The sequence below is a fragment of the Euprymna scolopes genome, chromosome 27 (genome assembly GCF_053919585.1).
Source record: "Euprymna scolopes isolate OS-2025 chromosome 27, ASM5391958v1, whole genome shotgun sequence".
NCBI lineage: Eukaryota > Metazoa > Mollusca > Cephalopoda > Sepiida > Sepiolidae > Euprymna > Euprymna scolopes.
In genome coordinates this window covers 83,934,667-83,957,044 of record NC_136508.1, presented here as the reverse complement: position 1 = coordinate 83,957,044, position 22,378 = coordinate 83,934,667, and positions in this window count along the sequence as shown.

Below are 22,378 nucleotides of genomic sequence, written 5' to 3'. Positions count from 1 at the left end.
CCCACACACAGAGAAGGAATGTGACACAAGGTTTGAAGATCATCAGAATCATGTTGAAAATCCCTGGTTTTATCAGCATTTCTATCATTTTAGGGAGGCATCAGAAGAAACACAACCAAATAGGGGCACAAATTCTACACTTTTAATTATTTATTTGCCAAACAATAATCATAGACAAATTAAGCACAAGACACTTTCGATTGTGAGGAGGGGGCATCGGTAGTCGTTCTGTGACTCTCTCATTCTTAATTGGATGCATTCTATTCTACTTGTTCAAGCATTGTTTCTTTCTCGCTTTCACTACTTATCCATCACTTTCACTTCCGTAGTCACCAAAACACCACATTTACCCCCACTCCAAAATAATTTTAATTAAATTTGGTTTATATACATATATATATATATACATATATATATATATATATATATATATATATATATATATATATATATATATATATATACATAATAGACGTTTTTTGTTTATTAATTCTGTTTTTGATCCGTCCCAACTTCCAAATAACAGTCTTCACTTCTCGTAGGAACTAGCTGATGTAATCGCTATATCAGTCGTATAACAGTTAACCGTTTAACATTGTGCATCAATCAACATAGCATCTACTATCATATTAAGAGAGAGAGAAAGAGAGAGAAAGAGAGAGAGTAAGAAAGAGAGAAATGCATTGATGCATGCCTTTTTTAAATGCTCACATGACTGCATAAATGAATTCGAGAGTCCGGGTACTTTTGTTCTTCTTCTGGATTCATTGTTAGGGATAAATTAATCTAACTGGTTTTGAACAATTTATATAGACGAATCCAGAAAGATTGGAAAGTACTTACAGCAAATATGGCGATTACATCAGCCAGTCCCTGTCAGAAATGAAAACCATTATTCAGAAGTTGGAAAGGATCCAAAACAGAACTAATAGACAAAAAAGTCAATTTTATTTAATGAAATATGTTTAAGAGAAAAATGCTGCCTAAATAACCCCCCTCTTTGGGTTGAGCACTGTCATAAATGTATTTCACCCACTACTTAAATGACTATACAGCGAGGCTTGCTGTTTGTTTATTTGTAAATAGACAAACAGCTCGAACACTGTAAAAGCAGTGGGCAAGTGTTTATTTAAGTAGACATTTGTTGAGGTCATTTGCAAACAATGATCCCATGAGATCAGAATCGGAATCAGAAATCAGAAAAATTGGAGTGTTTTGGAGTATCGGAATCGGTATCATAATCGGGAAAATTTGTGCCTATTTTCTAATACCAAAAACGATTCTTTTGATTCGATTTTGTTTAAAGTGAAGTTATCCATAACTGGTATTTATGATGAAATGATTAATATTTACTGATTTTAAACTAAAATTTATAGCTCATCCCTCACAAGTGTATTTTTACGCTTGAGAAAATATCTGAACAGTTAAAAACTGTTTCTACAGTAATCAAGGGAAAATAACAACTTCATAGATAAATATTTAGAGATTTATAAAGAATCAGAATCGGAATTGATAATTGTATTGGAATCGAAAATTTAGTATGGAATCAGTAATCGTATTGTTATGAGGAAAAATATTGGAATCGTCGCATCACTAATATATATATATATATATATATATATATATATATATATATATATATCGGCATTGTTTCCAGTTGTCCTGGATTTTTCCTTGCCACTCGACTCAAACAATGCCGATTTAGGAGAGATGTCGTTGGAGATTGCTCAACTCTGGCCTCACAATTACATGCACAGCTGCCCCTACAAGGGGTATCCTTTATCTTTCGAGACCGAACGGAGGCATCGATATATATATATATATATATATATATATATATATATATATATATATATATATATTTGGTAAAACTGGTAATTAGCAAAAACCTGAAGAGAGTGTTCAATACTATTGCAAAGCAAATATGTGTTTTATTTTTTTTATTACCGTTTTATCTGTTTGGTTACATATTTTTCGAATATTGGACCATGTTTACGATCCAACAGCCTCGTCAGACCTTACAGAAATGGTTGTTAATATTTGGAAGAAGTGTTTTAGAAGAAATACGAGAAAAAAAAAGAGGTGGGTAGGAGATAATAAGTGGAGGGAGACGGGTATCGACAATATTTCAATTTTGATGGTTAAAATACATTAGATTGTATTGTGTGTGTGGTGGTAGCAGATTCAGGTAGGCATGGGTGGAGATATATGGATATAGAGGGGGTAAGGAGAGGAGGGGGAGAAGTTTCAATTTTTACGTTTTGAATTTTGACTGCTTTTTGCTTGTTCAGCCAGGTATATGAAGTAGATGAGAGAGGGGGAGAGAGAAATAGAGGGAGGAAGAAAGAGAAAGAGAGGGAGGGAGAGAGAGAAAGGGTTTTTGTAGGTGCCATTTAAAATTTTCGTAGTCGCTATAAGTTGACTTGATCATTTCAGTTGACAATGGGTTGTTTTTAGGTAGTTAAGGATTAATACATATGCTAACGCATGCGCAAATACGCATACATACACATACATATGTACATTTCTACACATCTATATACAGACACATACGCACATACACATATATATAAACAATGTATATGCAGACATACCTGCATCTATATGCAGACATACACACACATACACACAACTCCTATACACATACATACTCACACATATACATAGACACATATATATATATACACACACACACACCTACATATATACATATACGTGGAGATATGGATCTCCAGTAAGAAGTAGATGTACATATACATACATATCTTTAATTACCAATCAAAACAACTCACTATGAGTTATCTTTTCTTTAGTTTTTATAATCTTCATTTGTATACCACTCACCAATTAGAGATAATTCGGTCACTTAACAGGTTTTCTATTGCCAATTTACCTGCAAATCTTTTTTGTCACAGATGTTATTAATATTAATTTAAATATATTGTAAACGAAGACAAGTAAACTCCTTTTTTGCTTTCTGGTGAAAACTCAGCAAAGGGATATGCACTGTCTACACCATATTTTCAAATAAAAAGCATGGTGTGCTGATAACATGTAGCCTTTCGTGACTGGGTTGAATCTGAGACAAATAGAGGTAAGTATGAAGAAATTTTTTCTATTTTCTCTTCCTATCAAATTAACATTAATATTTTGTACTTTAAATCAGTGTCAAAGAAAATTATTACTTTATCTTTTAGTTTTCATGTTGAGGAATTTGAAGGTATATTGCGATCATGTGAGAACCAAAAATTCTTTACCAGTCATACTTTTGTCCCTCATTTTTGGATCTAAATATATATTTGTATTTTTCTGGTTTAGATAGTGCATATTTTATTGAGATAAATTACTAATTAGATAGCAGCCATAAGTAATTTAAATACATAAAAAATTAAGTAAATATTGACAACAACCATCAACTGTTATGGCAATCAGCTGTTGCTGGAAGTATTTTGATATCAATCCCAAGAATAGTATTACATTTATTTGCAAGTTTTGTCAAGCCAAGATATCATATGGAAACTCAAACTACTATAGAATCAATAATGGCCAAGAAGAAAATTTAGGATATTAATAACCACAGCTCACAAGAGATCCATTATCTGATAGAAGAAATGATTGCTGTTTATATTAAACTATATTCTGTAACATCTGACATGGGATTATTTAAAAACTTTGTCTAAATTACAGTATTCCATAAAAAAAAATATTTCACTGAAAAAATAATTTCAGATATATTTACAAAAAAAAGTTTTAAAAAATCAATCGTCTCTTGATGAAATTAGCAACATTTTTTGGACTACAGACATTTGAATAGCTACTACAAATAATGTTCCTTTTCTGAGTTTGACAGGTCATCGGATTTCAAATGACTTTGGACAATGCAGAGCTGTGCTTAGAGTCGTTCTATTCTTTGGTACACACACAGGTGCAAGAATAATTGAAGATGTGCACAAAGTTCTGGACGAGTATAAGATCTTCAATAAGCTTTTTTTAGTCTTGTGGGATTCAGGAACAAATATGGTTGTTGGTGTCAGAGAATGTGGTTTAGAATCACTATCATGCTTCATAAATTACATTACAACTCAATAAATGATTCATTATTTTCTCAACAGGCTGCAAAGTCAATCAGTACAACTAACAGAAACAAAGTCTCTCACTTTAATCACTCTCCATTAGCAATTAGTAAATTAACTGAAACACAGGGTCAGCTTAGTTTGGAAAAACATAACCTCAACCAAGATATGACCACACAGTGAAAGTCAACATAAATGTGAAAAAGGAATTAAAAACAACGCAAAGCTCTTGTAATGCTTTTGGTAATAAGATTCCTACTTTAATAACTTACTAATGGGAACTTGTTCAAAAAATTTGTCCAGGTACTCAGGCAGTTTGAAGAAATCACAAAAAAGCAAGTAACAGAACTTCAATCATATCAATAATAATATCTACAATTTTAGCTCTGAGGTTATTTTTGTCGAAAACTGTTCAATCTAATTCTGGTATTTCTGATTTTAGTGGAATTCTTCTTACCACCGTTGAACAATTCAGTGAATCAATGGAAACCAGATTTTCATCCAATCTAAATGATGGAAAAGTGTGTGTCTACTTTCCTAGATCTAAGATTCAAATTTAAATAAACAAAAAATGACATAGAAAATACCATTAAGAATTGGATTCTACTTCTACTTTCTGCCAATAATAATAAAGCAGAATCAATATACACTTCTTTAAGCTTTGCTGGGGGTCATTAGGATCAAAGTGAAAGTGAAACTGTATATCTTTCAAGCTTGTTTTATGAATTAACTTCAAATAAGCTTACAATAACAAATCCAAACATAGAGCAGTAAGAGGCTGAGCTAAACCTGAAGACTGCAATTGTAAATCCAACAGAAAAATTAGCAGAACAATCTAAATTCAAGAAGAGTTCATCCTTTATTCATAAGTGCACAAAAAGAACTTGATCATCATGTAACTACTCGCAAAAGGTGATGATCCATTTTAGTTATGGAAAAAGACACAGGAGATCTTACCACTGCTGAGTAAATTAATATCAAAATATTTAAGCACACCACCTTCATCCATGGGAAGTGAGAGGCTCTTTAGTACAGGTAGTAATGTGTATGAACCTATGAGTAACACTGTGTGTTATGAGAATAGAGATACTCTAATGTTTCTACATTACAACTTAAGATTATTCAACTTTAAATACTGATGAGACTATGAGAGCAGAGGAGGCAAGCAACAAGAATGGAAGAGGAAGTATAACAGCAGCAGGTGCAGAGCAGAGGTAACCACCGAAGCATGTTTCAGTGGAAGCAGAACTTCAGCTTATAGTTATTCACTTAAGAATTGTACTTTGTAGTTTATTTATAATTTTTTTTTCTTACCTAGTTGTTTAATTATATTCATTTAAGAAATTTGGAAATTGTACTTTGTATTTTATAATTTCATTTAATAAAGCAAAAATAAAAAGGCAAAAAGCAATAATAGCAGCCAGACATTTAACAAATGTCAAGTTAAATTGACAGTTACTGTGTTAATATGTCAAAGCTATCTGATGAGTCACTTGGCATTGATGAAATAGTTTCAATTTAATAGGAAAGAGAATAATTAATCAGCCAATTACTGATTAATTGACAGATTACTGATTTCTTGGTAAAGTGGCTGATAAGATTGATTACCCATTACCTGCCGATTAATCAGTGCAACCCTTGCAGAAACCCTAAAAGACGATCATCAGTTGGTAGTGAAACGGTGCCGTAAGTGGATAGTAACATTTGATTCTACTAAGACTAAGTGTCTTTCCTTTAATAACAACCAAAAAATATTCTCAACCACTGATTACCATGACAAATAGCACCCTACCTAAAAGTCCATCTTTCAAACTCCGCAGCCACACAGGCAACATGAATTGGAACAAATACATTGAGGATATTGCCAAGTTTGCTGCAAAGAAACGTGGACTCCCTCTGCCATGCTAGAATATTACCCCCACCAAAGAGCATCCTATATCTTTACAAAGTCACAATTCACCCATGCATAGAGTATTGTTGCCACATCTGATCTGGAGCATCTACCAATAGACTCTCACTCTTAGACAGAGTCCAAAAAAGAGTCTCAAATCTAGTAAGTTCCGCATCATTGGCCCATTGCTGCAATGTCGCATATTTGTATTTTTTGTTTACAATTACTTTAATAGAATGTGCGCTGATAATTTTTTTTTTTTTTTTTTTTACACAGTGATCACCACTTATCAAGGCCCGGAAGCCACTCAGGGATAAGGGTTATTGCAAGTACATTACGTTAGTGTGGAGATTTGATGAAGTGTTTAATTAAGGGGGCGGTTCATTAGGAATTTGTTAACATTGGACTTGAAAACATCCACGCTGTAGTCCGGAGGGAAGCAGGCAGATGGAACAGAGTTCCACAGGCGTGCAGTTCTAAGAAAGAAGCTTTGTTCATGGAATCCGCGTTTTGATTTAGGCACAGATATAGAGTGGGGAAATTTTCACAGTGGATTCAGCTAGACGGGTGTTTTTCATGAAAGATTGGCGAGGGGGGACCAGAGATTGGAGTTCAGACGAGCACCTGCCATGGAAATAACGATAAAACAATTTGTAGCCCTTCTGCCACCACGGCATGTATACATCTGACTAACCCACCAAGCAGCAAAATCCCACCTCTCTATTGTTGACGTATGTGTTTGTATATGTAGATATGTTTACATTTGTGTGGATGTCTTCAGTATGTTACTCCATGCCTATCGTATATGTTTAGATGTAAAACAATATCTGTATAGCAATGTATTGTTAAAAGATGAATATCATTTTCTGTTTGTACTAACCATTTATTTGTTTATCATTATTTTAATTCATGATTTACCGAACCTTCAAAAAGACTTATTAGTTTTTCATTTTTGTTATTATATTTTTGTATAACATATGTATTCTTTATATATATATATATATATATATATATATATATATATATATATATATATTACCAATATTGGATTCTAACCAGTTTGTGAATATACGCTTACGGATAAGTATTTCTTTAAAAAAATTGTACATTTTAAATATTTTGTATTTATAAATTTATGACTTTTTCTTTTTAGACCTTTTACTTTTGTTTTTTTTTCTATTTTATTGTTTTATTTTATTTCATTTGATTTCATTTTCATTATTCTTATTCTTCTTATTATTATTAATATTATTATTATTATTATTATTATTATAATATTTTATTTTATTTTATTTTTACTCACTAAGAATAATCACACAAGTCAACATCAAAGATTCTCTTTGAGAATAACAAATGGGGCTATCTGGAGTTTGAATGACAATAAGTCTCCTCAGATTTTCAGTACTCTCCACCACTTTCGATAATCTTTACAGATGAATTTGCGTTTTCGCATTAGCTGCTTACCATTGATTTTTCCAATCTTCAATCGAGTTTGGGTGGCAATAAGCCTCCCCAAGGTCCCAGTCCTCTTTGCACTCATCCAGCAGAGGACTGGCACTTTCTCTCCTCTGTCTTTCAATCCTCCTTGATCCACCCTCACTTATTTTGTGTGGTGCCAGTTTATGGTGACATGCACACACACACACACACACACACACACACACACACACACACACACACACACACACATACACAAAAAGAAAAAGAAGTCAGGGTGAAAATGTCAAGGGTGCAAGGGGATTTAATTTACAATTATACAGGTTTAGTTTTCCTGATTCCATGTGATGTTCCTTTGTGTCTGTAGCTCATGTTTGTTAGTCTCTGCATTCAAGAGTTTTCCTTAATATTTCTGCAGTTTTCATTATTGGTATCCATTGTATCTTTCTTTTCAGCCATCTCTTTGCTTCCAATCTCTCTCATTCTTTTTCAAAGTTTTTTGGTATTGTTCCTAGCTCTCGTGTTATCTTGACTTCCTTCATCTTCCAGATTCCTTTTGATCTCTCTGGCCAGTTCTGTGTATTTGCTCCACTTCCCCGTCTGTAGTCTGCTGGAATGGCAAAATCTACAATCTGGTGAGACTTTTCCTTGTTGCTAACTATTATGACATCCGGTCTTCTTGCTTGGATGGGTTAATCCGTTTGCATATCCATGTTCCATAGGATCTTGCGATTTCCGTTTTCCGGTACTGTTGCTGGTTTGTACTTGTACCATTTGTCTGCATGTTCAAGATGTAATTGTTTGCATAATTGTTAGTGTCCTGCCTTATCCACTTGATCGTACTATTTTTATATTCTTTTAGGGCTAATTTGCTGCATTCACTTATTATGTGGTTCATTGTTTTGTCTATTTGTCCACGGAGTCTGCATTTGCTGTTTTCTTGTGTCTTGTCAATCCTTGCTTTGATGTGTTTTGTTCTAATCATGTTATCTTGTGCGGCTGTTATTAGGGATAAAGTTTCCCTGTTTAGGTTTCCTTTTTGTAGCCATTTCCAAGTGTTTGTGTTAGTCTCATTTTTTGTAATCCTTATGAATCATCCGTGTAGCTGTCTCTTTTTCCATTTTTCTTTCCTCGTCTTATTTTTCATCTCTTCTTTTTCTGTGTTGTTTGTTTCTTCAATGTCTATTGATGTGTTAATTATTCTTTCAGCATTCTGCATTATGTATCTTTCTATTTGTTTTTTGGTGTCTTTTACACAGTCTTCTATACAAACCAACCGTCTTCCTTCATCTTTTCTTTTCGCGTAGAGTCGGTCAGTATCAATAGTATTGGATGCATTGTACATTGTGCATTGTCATGAGTTTCCTGATCTTTTGGGTGAGATTCCTTAGTTCTTCTCTAGTCCAACTTATAAACGGTCCAGAATATCTTACTAATAACACTGCCCATGTGTTTATACCTTCAATTAGATTTCTACTATATTGTTTGGTTTTGAGGAGTTTTCTTGTTCTTCTGAGCTATTCCTTTCCAGAACTCCTAAGTTGTAGCTGTCATGTTTACCTCGTGTCCTCATCTCAGTTTGATTGGGTAGTACCATACCTTCCAGTTTTCCCCTCTCCATGATGAGTAGTGTGCGTTTATTAGCGTTTCTAGTTCTGACTTTATTTTTGTAAACAGTTTCAGCCCATCCATGTACATTAGGTGGTTTATTATTTCATCTCTATTAGTGAACTTGTATCCGGCTTGGTATTTTCTAATTGCTTTAAATTTGTTATTTGTTTTATTTCATTTTTTTGTTCATTTTATTCATAATATGTTTTAAACATTTTCAACTATCGTGGAATTTCCACTGGTTCTGCTAGTTATTATTATTATCATAGGCTCATCTGGAGCTTCCACACGAGTCAGCAAACGATCTGATTGGAGACCTGTGGTGTTCTCTGGAAGCTGAGTGACAACAAGTCTCGCCAGATGTCCAGCTCTCTCCTCCTCCTTCTATAGCATTTGCAAATAAATTTGCATCATCGCAACAGCCTTTTACCATTTATTTCTCGCTGGTAGTGGCCATTGGTTTATACTGGAATTTGAGTGGCACTAAGCCTCCTACAGATCCCAGTTCTCTTCGCAATTGTCCAGCGGAGGTCTGGCCAGTGCTCCCTCCTCGGTCTTTCCATCCTCCTTGACCCTTCTCGGCTCTTTGTTATCACTTTTTTGGGGGCAGGGGGGGAACGGTGGTGAAACAATGGATAGATGCATGATGGGGGTGTAGAACATGTAGATCTGCAGCTTCGGTGTTCTTCATTCCCTGTAACGCTTCTTCGTTATATTGTCTTGTGTTATTCTCCACATTCAAGGGTTTTCCTTAATATTTCAGCCATTTTCCTTATCGTTAGGCGTTGTATTTTTGCAGCTATTCCTCTGATTCCAATTTCTGCCATTCTTTTTTCCAGGTTTTTCAGGATTGTTCCTAGTGCTCCTACTATTATCGGTACTATTTTGATTTTCTTCATCATCCAAATCCCTTTTAACTCTCTGGCTAGTTCTGTGTATTTGCTTCATTCCTCTTTTTCTTTCATATTCACCCTGTGGTCAGCTGGGAAAGCAAAGTCTATGATTTGACAGGATTTCTCTTTATTGTTAATTATTACGACATCTGGTCTTCTTGCTTGGATGGGTTTGTCCGTCTGTATGTCCATGCCCCATAGGATTTTGTGGTTCTCATTTTTGAGTGCTGTTGTGGGTTTATGCTTGTACCATTTATCTGTATGCTCAAAATCAGCTGTTTGCACAATTCCCAGTGCACTGCCCTCCCCCGTTGGTCATGCCTGCTTTTGTATTCCTTTTGGGCAAGTTTGCTGCATTCACTTACTATATGGTTTATCGTTTCGTCTCTTTGTCCACAGAGTCTGCATTTGCTGTTTTCTTGTGTTTTATCGATCCTTACTTTGATATGGTTGGTTCTTATCGAGTTATCTTGTGCTGCGGTTATTAGGGATTCAGTTTCTCGGTTTATATGTCCTTTTCTTTTTCGCATCCATGTCCAGGTGTTTTCGTTATTCTCATCTTTTGTCATTCTTACGAATCTTCCGTGGAGTTGTTTCTCTTCTCATTTCTCTTTTCTCGTTTTGTCATTTGTCTCTCTGTTTTCTGTTTTGTTGGTTTTCTCCGTATCTCTCGCTGCCATAATTATCCTTTCAGTGTTTTGCATTATGTATTTTTCTAGTTCTTTTTTTGTGTCCTTCATTCAGTCTTCTATAGAGATCAGTCCTCTCACGCCATCTTTCCTTTTCATGTAGAGTCTGTCAATATCATCCTTTGGGTGTAGTGCATTATGCATGGCCATGAGTTTCCTGGTTTTCTGGTCGAGCTGTCTCAGTTCTTCTTTTGTCCATCCAGAGTACCTCACTAGTGACACTGCCCACGTATTTATACCTCCTATTAGGTTTCTGCTATATAATTTAGTTTCCAGGAGTTTTCTTGTTCTCCTGAGGTATTCCTTTCCAATTTTCTCTTTCGAAGAACAAGAAAACTCCTAAAAACTAAATTATATAGCAGAAACCTAACAAAAGGTATAAATTATTATTATTATTATTATTATTATTATTATTATTACTATTACTATTACTATTATTATTATTATTATTATTATTATTATTATTATTTAAGTTTAGTTTCCATAATTATAATTTACTTTTACTTAGTATAATTACTGCATAACAGAGAGTGAAGTTGATGCTATGTTTTCACTTTGTGCTAATGACAAGACTTTATATCAATGAAAATCCATATGGTCTCAGAAATGATTGTACACAAAAAAAGTTGATTTTGTTGAATTCTTGTAACGTATGTAAATAAATATGCCATTTTTTTTACACAGATCTATAACACACACACACACACACACACACACACACATGCACACATGCACACACACACATATGTGTGTGCATGTGTATATGTGCGTGCGTGTACATCACATGTTAACGTTAATTAATTGCAGCAGCCATCCGTAAAATGATATGTTTATGAGATTCATAATACGAGAATAAAAATTAGAACATAATTGTTACCAATGAAACAGAAATTGTAATGCTTAGAAAGAAGGCAGAAAAGAAAACAATGACGAAACCGACGACGATGAAAAAGAAGAAGACGAAGAGGAGGAACAATGAAGAAGAATACAAAGAATACAAAGAATACGAAGAAGAATACGAAGAATACGAAGAAGAATACGAAGAAGAATACGAAGAACAACAACAACAACAACAACAACAATAACAACAACAAACGGAAAACAATAAAACAAACGAGAAGAAGTAGAGGGAGAAAGTAGTAAAAATGAAAGACAAGATAAAAAGATAGAACAGAAACAAGGCGGGAAATCAGATGAAGAAGAAAAAGAAAACTAAGAGGAGGAGGAGGAGGAGGAGGAGGAGGAGGAGAGGTAAGAAGAAAACCAACAATGTGAAAAAGATGACGAAGGAGAAAAAGTGAACGAAGAAGAAGAAGAAGAAGAAGAAGAGAAGGAAGAAAAATAAAAAGAAAACAAGATGATGATGAAGAAAAAAGTAGAAATATAAGAATGATTTCCGCGTTATTTAACATGATCAATATGTGTATCAGATAGTCATACATCAATGCTATTGAAATAACTTGTTTGGATCAAACTTCGTTGACCTTTCTTCATCACTTTGGACAGTGATGTTGATGCAGGGGAAAATGGACGATAAAAATATGGCTGACAAAATAATTGATATGTTATAGGAAAAAAGAATATTCAAATTATTAACATTTCCTTATTGGCTCTCATAGCTGATTTTTCAACCAATAAGACTTTCCTCAGAGTATGTTACATTGAGAGTAGTACGAGCCAAATTTATGAATAAGTATATTTGAAGGTTATGACAATGCAGTCGTGTAGAGGAACATCGTTGGGTACGAGACAAGCAAGTAAAAAGAATAATGAGAATATTGAAGGATTTCAGTAATTTTCAATTATAAAATATTTACAAACATGATGTGTCGCACTAGTGTAATGTGGGGTGAGGGAGTCTGTATATATTGTGTGTCAATGTTCACGTTTACAGCACACCAGCCCTTTCGAGGGGTTTATAAAAACGAAGCAGAACGTACCTTTTATATCCTCTTTTGTACTTCTTAGATGAGTCCTTGAGTGGTTTGTGTTCTGATGTCGGTGCACCTGGAACAAAAGCTCTCTCATGCATAACAAGAGACGCAAGTTTTATTTATCTGGATAATTGGACCTTTATTCAATTTCCACACTCGAAGTCACATCCCTGTTTCTCTGCGTCATCCTTAGAAGGAGGGTGGGAATTTTGCTATTGCTTTATCTGCCATACACCCCTATCTCAGAATCTCCTGCTTTGACTGACTGACTGACTGACTGCAATGGTCGCCGTCTATTTATTTATTAGGTGTATGTGTGGGGGCGGCAAATCCCATTAACCAGTTCACACTCTAAATGCACTGACCTGCCTCGTGACCCCTGCCAGAACTGTCAGTCTTAACCTTTCGACCTCTCTGCACTTAAACACAAGCAGTTGGTTCAAGCTAGTAATGTGTTAACTGCATAATGGACGCACAACATTAGGATGGTAACCACACCAACACTAACAGCACTATTAACAGGCATAAATTACTTTAGAATAACAGACAATATTTATCATACACTAGTAATATTTTGTGTGTACATATGCTGAAATATCAGTGGATGCACAAAATTGCATCTGACATTTTTGCAGGACACTAACATGCAGTACTGAGACCATTCAATATAAGTTCTAAAAACACACGCACACACACACATACACACACACACACACACACAAACACACACACACACATATATATAGAGAGAGAGAAAGAGAGAGAAATAAAAAGGAACAAACCGTGTTATGTGTTCATCAACGTTTCGTCTTTATTCCAAGACTTCCTAAAGACGAAAACATTGATGAACACATAACACGGTTTGTTCCTTTTTATTTCTCTATTTTGTCAGAATACTATTTCTATTATTTTCATCATCATCATCATATATATATATATATATATATATATATATATCTATATTAAATCATCATCATATATATATATATATATATATATATATATATATATATATATTAAATCCCCGAAACAGTGTTTCATGGTAAACAACTGATGATCCCTTGAAAAATAAATTATTGGTATTATATTAAATTCGAGAGCGAGTTGATGCAGTGATTGCAGGTTATTAAATGACTTACTGACTAGATGGTTTTCTAACGAATGATAAAAAAAATTTTTTTTTGTATAGATTTAAAGGTTAAAAACTTCAAAGACTATATATATATATATATATATATATATATATATATATATAGAGAGAGAGAGAGAGAGAGAGAGAGAGAGACATATATATATACTTATATATATACACATATATATACATATATATACACATATATATATATATATACATATATAGTAAGTTATAAAATGTATATGGCGATTAAGCTACACTAAATATTCCGTGTTTCATCCACTCTAGGATTCTTCAGGCTTATGCACGAATTCTGTGGTTGTTTCTCGTTTTTATATGCACATCTTCTATTGAAATTTTAGTTAGCCAATCAGCTTTCTAATATCCACCGCGCCCTTCCTATCAGCCAATGAGAATGCATTTATTGGACAAAGGCCTATTTGACCTCTGGTTGACCTCTTCCTTTGTGTGTGCTCTATTTAGTTTGGATATTTAGCTTCTTGATCTGTTTTAAATTTTAAATCTAGGTTAGTGTTGTTTTTTTTATTAATGTTAGTTTATATATAAATATATATATGCGTACACACACATATGCACATATATATATATGATGATTGCAACGTCTTGTCAACGTCTTGTCAGACGAGTGCCACTCCCTCAGACATTTAAAATCCATGAGCCCAAATACCTGAGGGAGTATCTATACAAAGATGATGTTACAGAGTCTTAGCTTTGTACGACAGCTAAGTCTCTCTCTCGGTTTAAAATGTTGAGATCCAGCAACAAGCAAGAGCAAGATAGCCAGCAACAAATTGAACTGCAGACCAGCTTAATGCGGGTAATGGTCTTGCGCTTTATGGTTTTTTAAATCAGAGATTTGCTTCTCCTAGAAAGGTTGCCTTCACCACGGCTTACGGGAGCCCTATCAACCCCAATACACATATACACACACACACACACACACACACACACACAAATATACACGGTGCTAGTTGGCCGTTGACCCAGAAAAAGAGTTCATTCGCCCTGTGGTATATACATATATATATATACATACATATATGTGTGATCGTTTATGTATATTCATGTTTATTTAATTTATTTATTTGTTTATTTTCTATTGTTTTTGTTAGTTTTAAAACTATTTTGTATCGCTATCCTAGAGTAAATTTTATCTTGTGAACACAGTTGTTTGCTATTTCTCTTCTACAATTTAATAGATGTTGAGGTTCTTTAAAGTACAGGATAGCAAATTTTTCATGAAGACATAATCTACACGTGGCAGCTTGTCTTATTATTTTCCATTTGACTACCGGCGAATGTCTGCTTTCCTTGAGTTCCCAGTATTTATTCGATAGTGTTGTTTTCATACGGTGTTTCTTATTGTTGAATGTACTTTTGTGGTCATAGTATCGGGTATTGAAATCTAAGGAAGTCATACCTATGTAATATTTCTTGTTATTCGGGTTTCTTTCGCAAATATTGTGGATGAAACGCGGAATATTCAGTGTAGCTTAATCGCCACATACATTTTATAACTTACTAACTAGCTCTACCTACGTATTGAGGACTTTTGAAGTAAATACTTAAAGTTTACGCATAAATCTATACTTTTGTATATTAATTTTATGTGAGTAAATTAAGTAGTTATATACATATATATATATATATATATATATACATATATATATATGTATATACATATATATATATGTATATACATATATATATATGTATATACATATATATATATGTATATACATATATATATGTATATACATATATATATATATATATATATATATATATATATATATATATATATATATATATATATATAGCTTAGCTGTGTCCCGCGTTGCCCAGGAATTCAGAGTAAGTGACAAAAAGTCATTAGATGATGCCATGTTGTTTAGTTCATGGTAGGTGTTTTTGACCGGTCAAAATTGTCTTAATCTAATATTCCGTTAATCTGATAAACCTCCAGTTTGGTTAAATTAATATGCTGAACATTGTTCTCAGAATGCAGCCAACAAGCGTCCTCCAACACTGTCCTTTTAGCAAGCTGGCATCGATACATACATTCAATTTCTGGCTGTCCACTCACCAGTCTCCAAAATCTGGATCACTCCACCTCATTGACTTCACCATCTCACACATCATATGTCAGAGGATGGAGTTGATTACTTGTCATCCCATCCTTTCATGACCAGATTAGTTCTCCTCTTAATTACTGTGAATGCCACATGAAGCTACGGACATACCAGGAAATGCCCAGTAAGCTTTCCACACAAGGAGAATACGGTTTATCTTGCGATGATATTGCAAACTTCTGAGATCTTGTTTCCTCACTTCCTGACAATCAATTGCAGCATACATTCTGAATCTCAACATTTCAGTCCAAACTAAGGCAAATGTTTCCTGACATGGCATCTTTGTTGACAAGGATATCATCGATGTAAACTAATGGTATATGGTCCATGGCTTCTTCCTTTGATAGCACCCTGCTAATTTACATCTACATAGTTTGTGAACAGCCTGTGTCAACGTTGAACGCTGCATTCTATCAACATGGATAATAATCTCTCGAGTACCGTATTTACATCCTAGTGGGAAGGGGGGAGGCTGATGCTGATACCCCTGGCTCGTTTCTTGAAGAATTCTGGGCTCAGTGTCCAACCATGCCACATTGGTAACAATGTATTCCAAATCTTCAGTAGTCTCTTACTATGTGATCTCTGCCACCACATTAGCAGGTTATACTGGTGCTACAACCGTTCTTGGTAGGAGCTCCAGATTTACTGTGGGGTGGATGCATAACTCTGACTACATTGTAGCTTTTATCCCTAGTGGTTTTCTGCACTATTGCATTTATGTTTCCTATGGTCAGGGTTTCAATTTTTGGCGCCTGTTGTAGTCCAATGTAAATGGCATTAGGAGACTCCATAACAAACATCAGTTTAGTAGATCTTTCCAACCCAAATTCCTCAAACGCAGCCAATCCAACAAACCAATCTCATGTTGTTGAAGTAAACGTCCACCTACCGCCAGCCTATATTACCATGGTCAACTTCCCATAATTTATGAATGTACCAATCCGTGCATGCCTTCTTTAACTGAGCTTCTATCTTCTCAGCATCCAGTTGGTCATTCTCGTTCATCTCCAAGTAGTAGGCTAATTCATTCCCTTCTAAACACAACAGAAATAGGCTTGCTACATCATCCATCTTCTGAAGTCTTGTTATCAACTTAAATTTTTTCAGCCGTGCCAGCACGTTTCCTTTGCCGGTAAATGACTTTACCATATCACTATTTATGCATAACTTCACGTTAGTAATAACCAAAATAGTTTGAAACATGTGTTTGATTATTGGTGCAAAAAGCTCTGGGATGAACTAGCAAACTTTAGATGGATTTGGTTAAGTAATTCCTTAGTGATGATATTTGCTCAAAACATCAGCAGTAGCAATAGCAGTAGTTCTTGTTTCTTCTCTTCACCAACAACACAACACATAAACAACACACATAAAAAAACATACAAAACAATCGCGTCTAAAACGAAAATGACTGTCGAGAAAAAATAATTGTTTCTTTTTATATAGCCATTTTGGCTCCCAACAGCACCTACTTTACATAATAACTATCGTCTCGTATTTATATGATTCTAGATTTGCACCTGCGTGTGGATACTGTTTCCTTGCTAATCATGATCGCACTCATCACCAATGTACGTTTATAAATGGTGAATCCTACAGATGTCATAAAACAAGGTACACCCACAGAAAGTGCAGGTAGTAACAGAGTAAATTAGAATAACTAAAAGGGGCAATCCTATTTTAATATAGGGGATGGGACTAGACAGATAAAGAAGGATTCACCAAGGAAAGGTTAAGTGTGAACGAAAAAGGAATTGAATTTATACACTATTTCCAACCTCTGAAATATTTGTAATAGTGGAACTGTTGATATAATAACCACTAACACTAAATCCAAGTGACCATTCGCCTAAAAAAAATGAACATAAACCTTTCCTTACCCTACCGCTATCTTTAAGTCTAAATTTATAAAGAATCCTAAATCCAGGTGAAAACAGCCTGTCCCTTTCTCCTAATAACTTTCTTACTTCTTCCACTAACCTTGTCAAGAGGTACCAGGGTGTAGAGGTGGTCGAAAATATGAGGGAGGGACCTAACATTCTCCTAATTCTTAGGTAGCTTTAAGATTGACTACTCTGTCATCAGTTGTATAATATCAGGATGACTGTAGTGCCATGTCGCATATGAAAATGGACCCTACACTTATCTCTGGTGGGCTTACCTGAGGCTACAACCATGTAGATGTAGATCTGGCTCATAGTCTACTTGTGTGTGCATATTTGGCATAAAAATTTACCCACTTTGCCCAACACTCTACTACAAACTGAAACTATCATATGTAATGACTAGGACTGTGATAACAGCATATTCTTCTCATTGTTTTGACTCGAATATATATCCGACACAGTTAGACACAGTTAATCAACCGAGAACACATCACTCTATATAAAAGCATGTAAGATATCAATGAATACACACTCGGGAGTCAAAACAATAAAAAGAATATGCTGTTGTCTTAGCCCTAGTAATAACAATGAAGTAACATTCTAAAAAAAAAATATCATAACCAAATCAGTCACCCACCCAAACCAACCCAACTAATTCACTGTTTCCTTTGAGGCTCGCATTTCAAATATTCAGGAGCTTTGAAGTAACATAGATGATGTAGAATTTCTTCTCCTAATAAACTCTCCGGATGTCCTAGCATTAAATGAAACTATCTTACACTCTTCGATCCTCTTTAACTGTTTTAACATGGCAAGATACCTCTCTCTTTGCTGTAAGGACTCAGACTTATGCATGATAAATGCATGGACTTGTAGTCTATATTCGTAGCACCCTCTTAATGACTAGAGAATATAATTGAGAATCAGATTATCAGGCCTTCTTGTGCTTTAGAGTAGTCTTTCATTACTGGGTTAGTTACTTGTACTTCCTCTACCAGTTTCTCAATCGAGCACGTTTCTGAGAATATAGATGCAGCACTCTCCTTAGATACTAGCATCCAAGTACATGTGTTTGCATTATTCAGGTTTATGATGGCGACTGCAAAAGGAATTATTAAAAGGAAGTTTTTGTAAAATAACTGAAATGCGAAAGCAAAAAAAAGAAGAAAACACAATAAAAAATAATTGTCTAGTGCGAGATTCGAATCTTCAAAGACTGTATAAAATACTGGGATTTAAGACGAATGCTCTACCTACAGTACCACAAATTAAATGACGTAATTTTATCTTTGTAACTGCTGTGTCGTGGAACAACAGTGAAAATAAGAACAATCAAGTCGGAGTTCGGTTAAGGAACAAGTGTAATCACAATAATATACCAAGATAGGAAAGCGTGTATATCTGCCGGGCACTCGGCTAGCAGTTGTAGTGCAGTCGCATCCTTCTCACAGGTGTTGAAATTACTAGTGATATTTATAGTGTTAATCGGTGTAAATTCCTCTGTTCAAGAAAGACCAGTATAACACCCCCCCCTTTGAAAATATCCCGTCTGGGAATAATAACGTTTTTGTTTTGGGTTCACCCTAATCAATTCTGCTGATTTCCGTTTTCTGTTTGATCTTCTGTTCTCCGGAGCTGTCTCTGGTATGGGCACCTGAAAAGTATCAAACACTGTATCCATGATGTCCTCCTTGGCGATCTGGTCACCTCACTGTTCGAGTATCTTTTCCAAATTTGGTTAGTGTGACGTTTGTGCACGAAGTCCTGTCCCTTAATCATGTAGACCATGTTGCCTATTTGTTTCTCAACAATGCCGACTCCCAGAAAGTCTTATTATTTTTGTGAATCTTGTAGAAGACTCTTTCGCCAACTTTATACCGTTTTTTGTTATCGGTTTTTTAGGTTTGGCCTATCCTGGTTTGGTAACAACTTGTGAAAAATCGATCCAACCTTAGGTCCGAACATAACCTCAGCAGGTGTCTTCGACATTTCGATGTTTGCATTCAAAATGACTCTGTAGACTTGTAAAAACTGTTGGATTGACTTAACCGTTGGCGACCCACTAGCTTTTTTCAGAGCTCTCTTGAATGTGTCAACGAATTTCTCTGCTTGTCCATTACTTCTTGGGTGGTATGGCGCAATGGTTATATGCTCGATTAGATGATCCTCGCAAAAATGTTTACATTCGGTAGATGTAAATTGCATTCCAATGTCTGTAACAATGCAGTCTACTACTCCAAACCTAGCGAATAGTTCATACAGGAAGTTGATAGTTACCTCAGATGTGGGATTCTTACATTTTAATAGTTCCAGCCATTTAGATAGACTGTCTACAACAATGAGATAGTAGAAGCCATCTAGCAGTCCTTCAAAATCTAAATGAATCCTAGACAAGGTCAGTCCGGTTATGCCCATGATCCGAATTGAGTCGGAGGAGCTTTTATAGCTAATGCGCATCCTTTACACTCCCTGATTTTTCCTTCTATATCCTTATCCATGTTTGGCCAATAAACGAAAGAGCACATAAGGCTTTTCATTCTTGATATACCTGGATTTTCTACATGGAATTCCTTGAGCATTCTTTTCTGTAATGTCGCAGGAATTACGATCCTGTCGCTATATAACAGGACGTTATCGCAAATTGAATAAATTTCTTCATCCAGTTCGTTATTGTTGATCCTTTCTTTCATGCTTATAATAAATTCGTCCACCTCTGCCTTACTCTTAATCTCATCAAGCGTTACTGGAAGTTCTCTTATTGTGTCACATAACGTATTTTTTTACTTCAACTTCCATTTGAATGGCTGCTATTACCATATCCTCCACTGGTTCTGTCTGCTTAGGTATTAACCTCGATAACCTGTCTGCATGACCAAACTTTTTAGATGATACATACTCCATTTGAAAATTGTAATTCAGAAGTATGGTACCTCATCTTTGGTGTCTATTCACTGTATGTTGTGGTAGTCCCTTTTTCGATCCGAAAATCGTTAATAATGGTTTGTGGTTTGTTTGTAACAGAAATTGCCTACCGTGCAGGAAAGGATGAAATTTCTTTACCGCGAATATAATGCTTCTTCACACTCTTGCGTCCAGACCCATTTTTGGTCTTTCCTTAACAGTTCGTTTAAAGGCGACCTTAGTTTATGCATATTTGACACAAATACATTGTAGTAATTTTCCAAACCTAAGAAACTTTGCAAAGATGCAATATTTTATGGAGCAGGCATATTCTTTTATTGCACTCGATCTCTCTGGATCCGACCTTCTTCCATGTTTATCGATGATTTGCCCCAAGTATTTTATTTTCTTCATGAAAAATGTACATTTTCCTGTTTTACTTTAAACCCATAATCCTGGATCCTTTTGAATACTTGGTTTACATGAGCTTTGTGTTGTTCTTTGCTAGCGCTTTTCATTAACACATCGTCCAGGTACCCTACTGCGAAATCCAACCCATTGAACATAATGTCCATAATTTGCTGGCATCTTTGACCCCAAAAGGAATCTGTTAAACTTGTACAATCCCTTATGGGTATTAATACATAGCAGCTTTGAACACTCCTGATCGACTGGAACTTGTAAGTATGTGTTACTGAGGTCGATTTTAGAAAAATATTTCCCTCCACTCAGTTTCGCAAATATCTCTTCAGGGCTCAGAAGAGGATAATGGTGATCTTGTAATGCCCTGTTTAAGCCTGCCGTGAAGACAGCGCAAACCCGAATCTCCTTTACTCTTCTTTTTGATGTAAACCGTTGGTGCAGCCCACTCACCGTGATCAATTTTTCCGATGACACCCATGTTTTCGAGTCTTTCTAATTCACTGTCGATCTGTTCTATAGCAGCATATGGAACATTTCTTTTCTTTCTGAACACTGGCTGTTCATTTACTTTTACGTCAAATTTTGCTACCGCTTTTGTGCACCTTCCCAAACCACCTGAAAATACGCCTGGGAAATAATTTCTTTTAACTCCCTCTTAAGTTTTTCTGCCTCTACATTCGAATCCTCAACCTTTTGGCAAAATGAGCTTAAAGGCAGATCCCATAGTCTAAACTTCTCAAACAGATCAGTTCCAAAGCGGTTGTTTGATTTCTGCATGACAAAAATCTTGCTTTTTCGGCCCTGTTCTGGGAAAAAGTATTTGTCAATAATTCTCCTTCGAAGGTAATTTGTTTGACACTGACGCTTCTCGCCATTTTATATGATTTAATCATAGTGGATCTCCCAAGCCTCTCTCATGTCTGTACATTAATAATGGGAATGTCAGACCCACTATCAAGCTGTAGCCTTACTTTCTTTTTAAACATTTTGACCTGCACATATTTCCGGATATTTTGTTCCTCTGGTTCAATTTTCATAAGTTTAATAGATGTCTTCTACCAGATTTTTTTCTACAATGCGATGCTTTATGCCCTTTCTGGTGGCAGTTGTCACATTGTTTGAATTTGTAGGGACACTCATTGTACCAATGATTATTTCCACACCTCCAACATGGTCCAGGTGGATTTTTTCCCTGTTTCTTTCTCTGGTTATTTTTTGAAGTCGAATTTTTCTTTTAATGGATCTTTTTAATATGAGACACTCCGCTTTCCTTTATGTCACGACTGTCTTGTTTCAATGCAATAAACCGTTCACAGTCTTCCACTAAGTTTTGTAGTTTTAAATTTGAT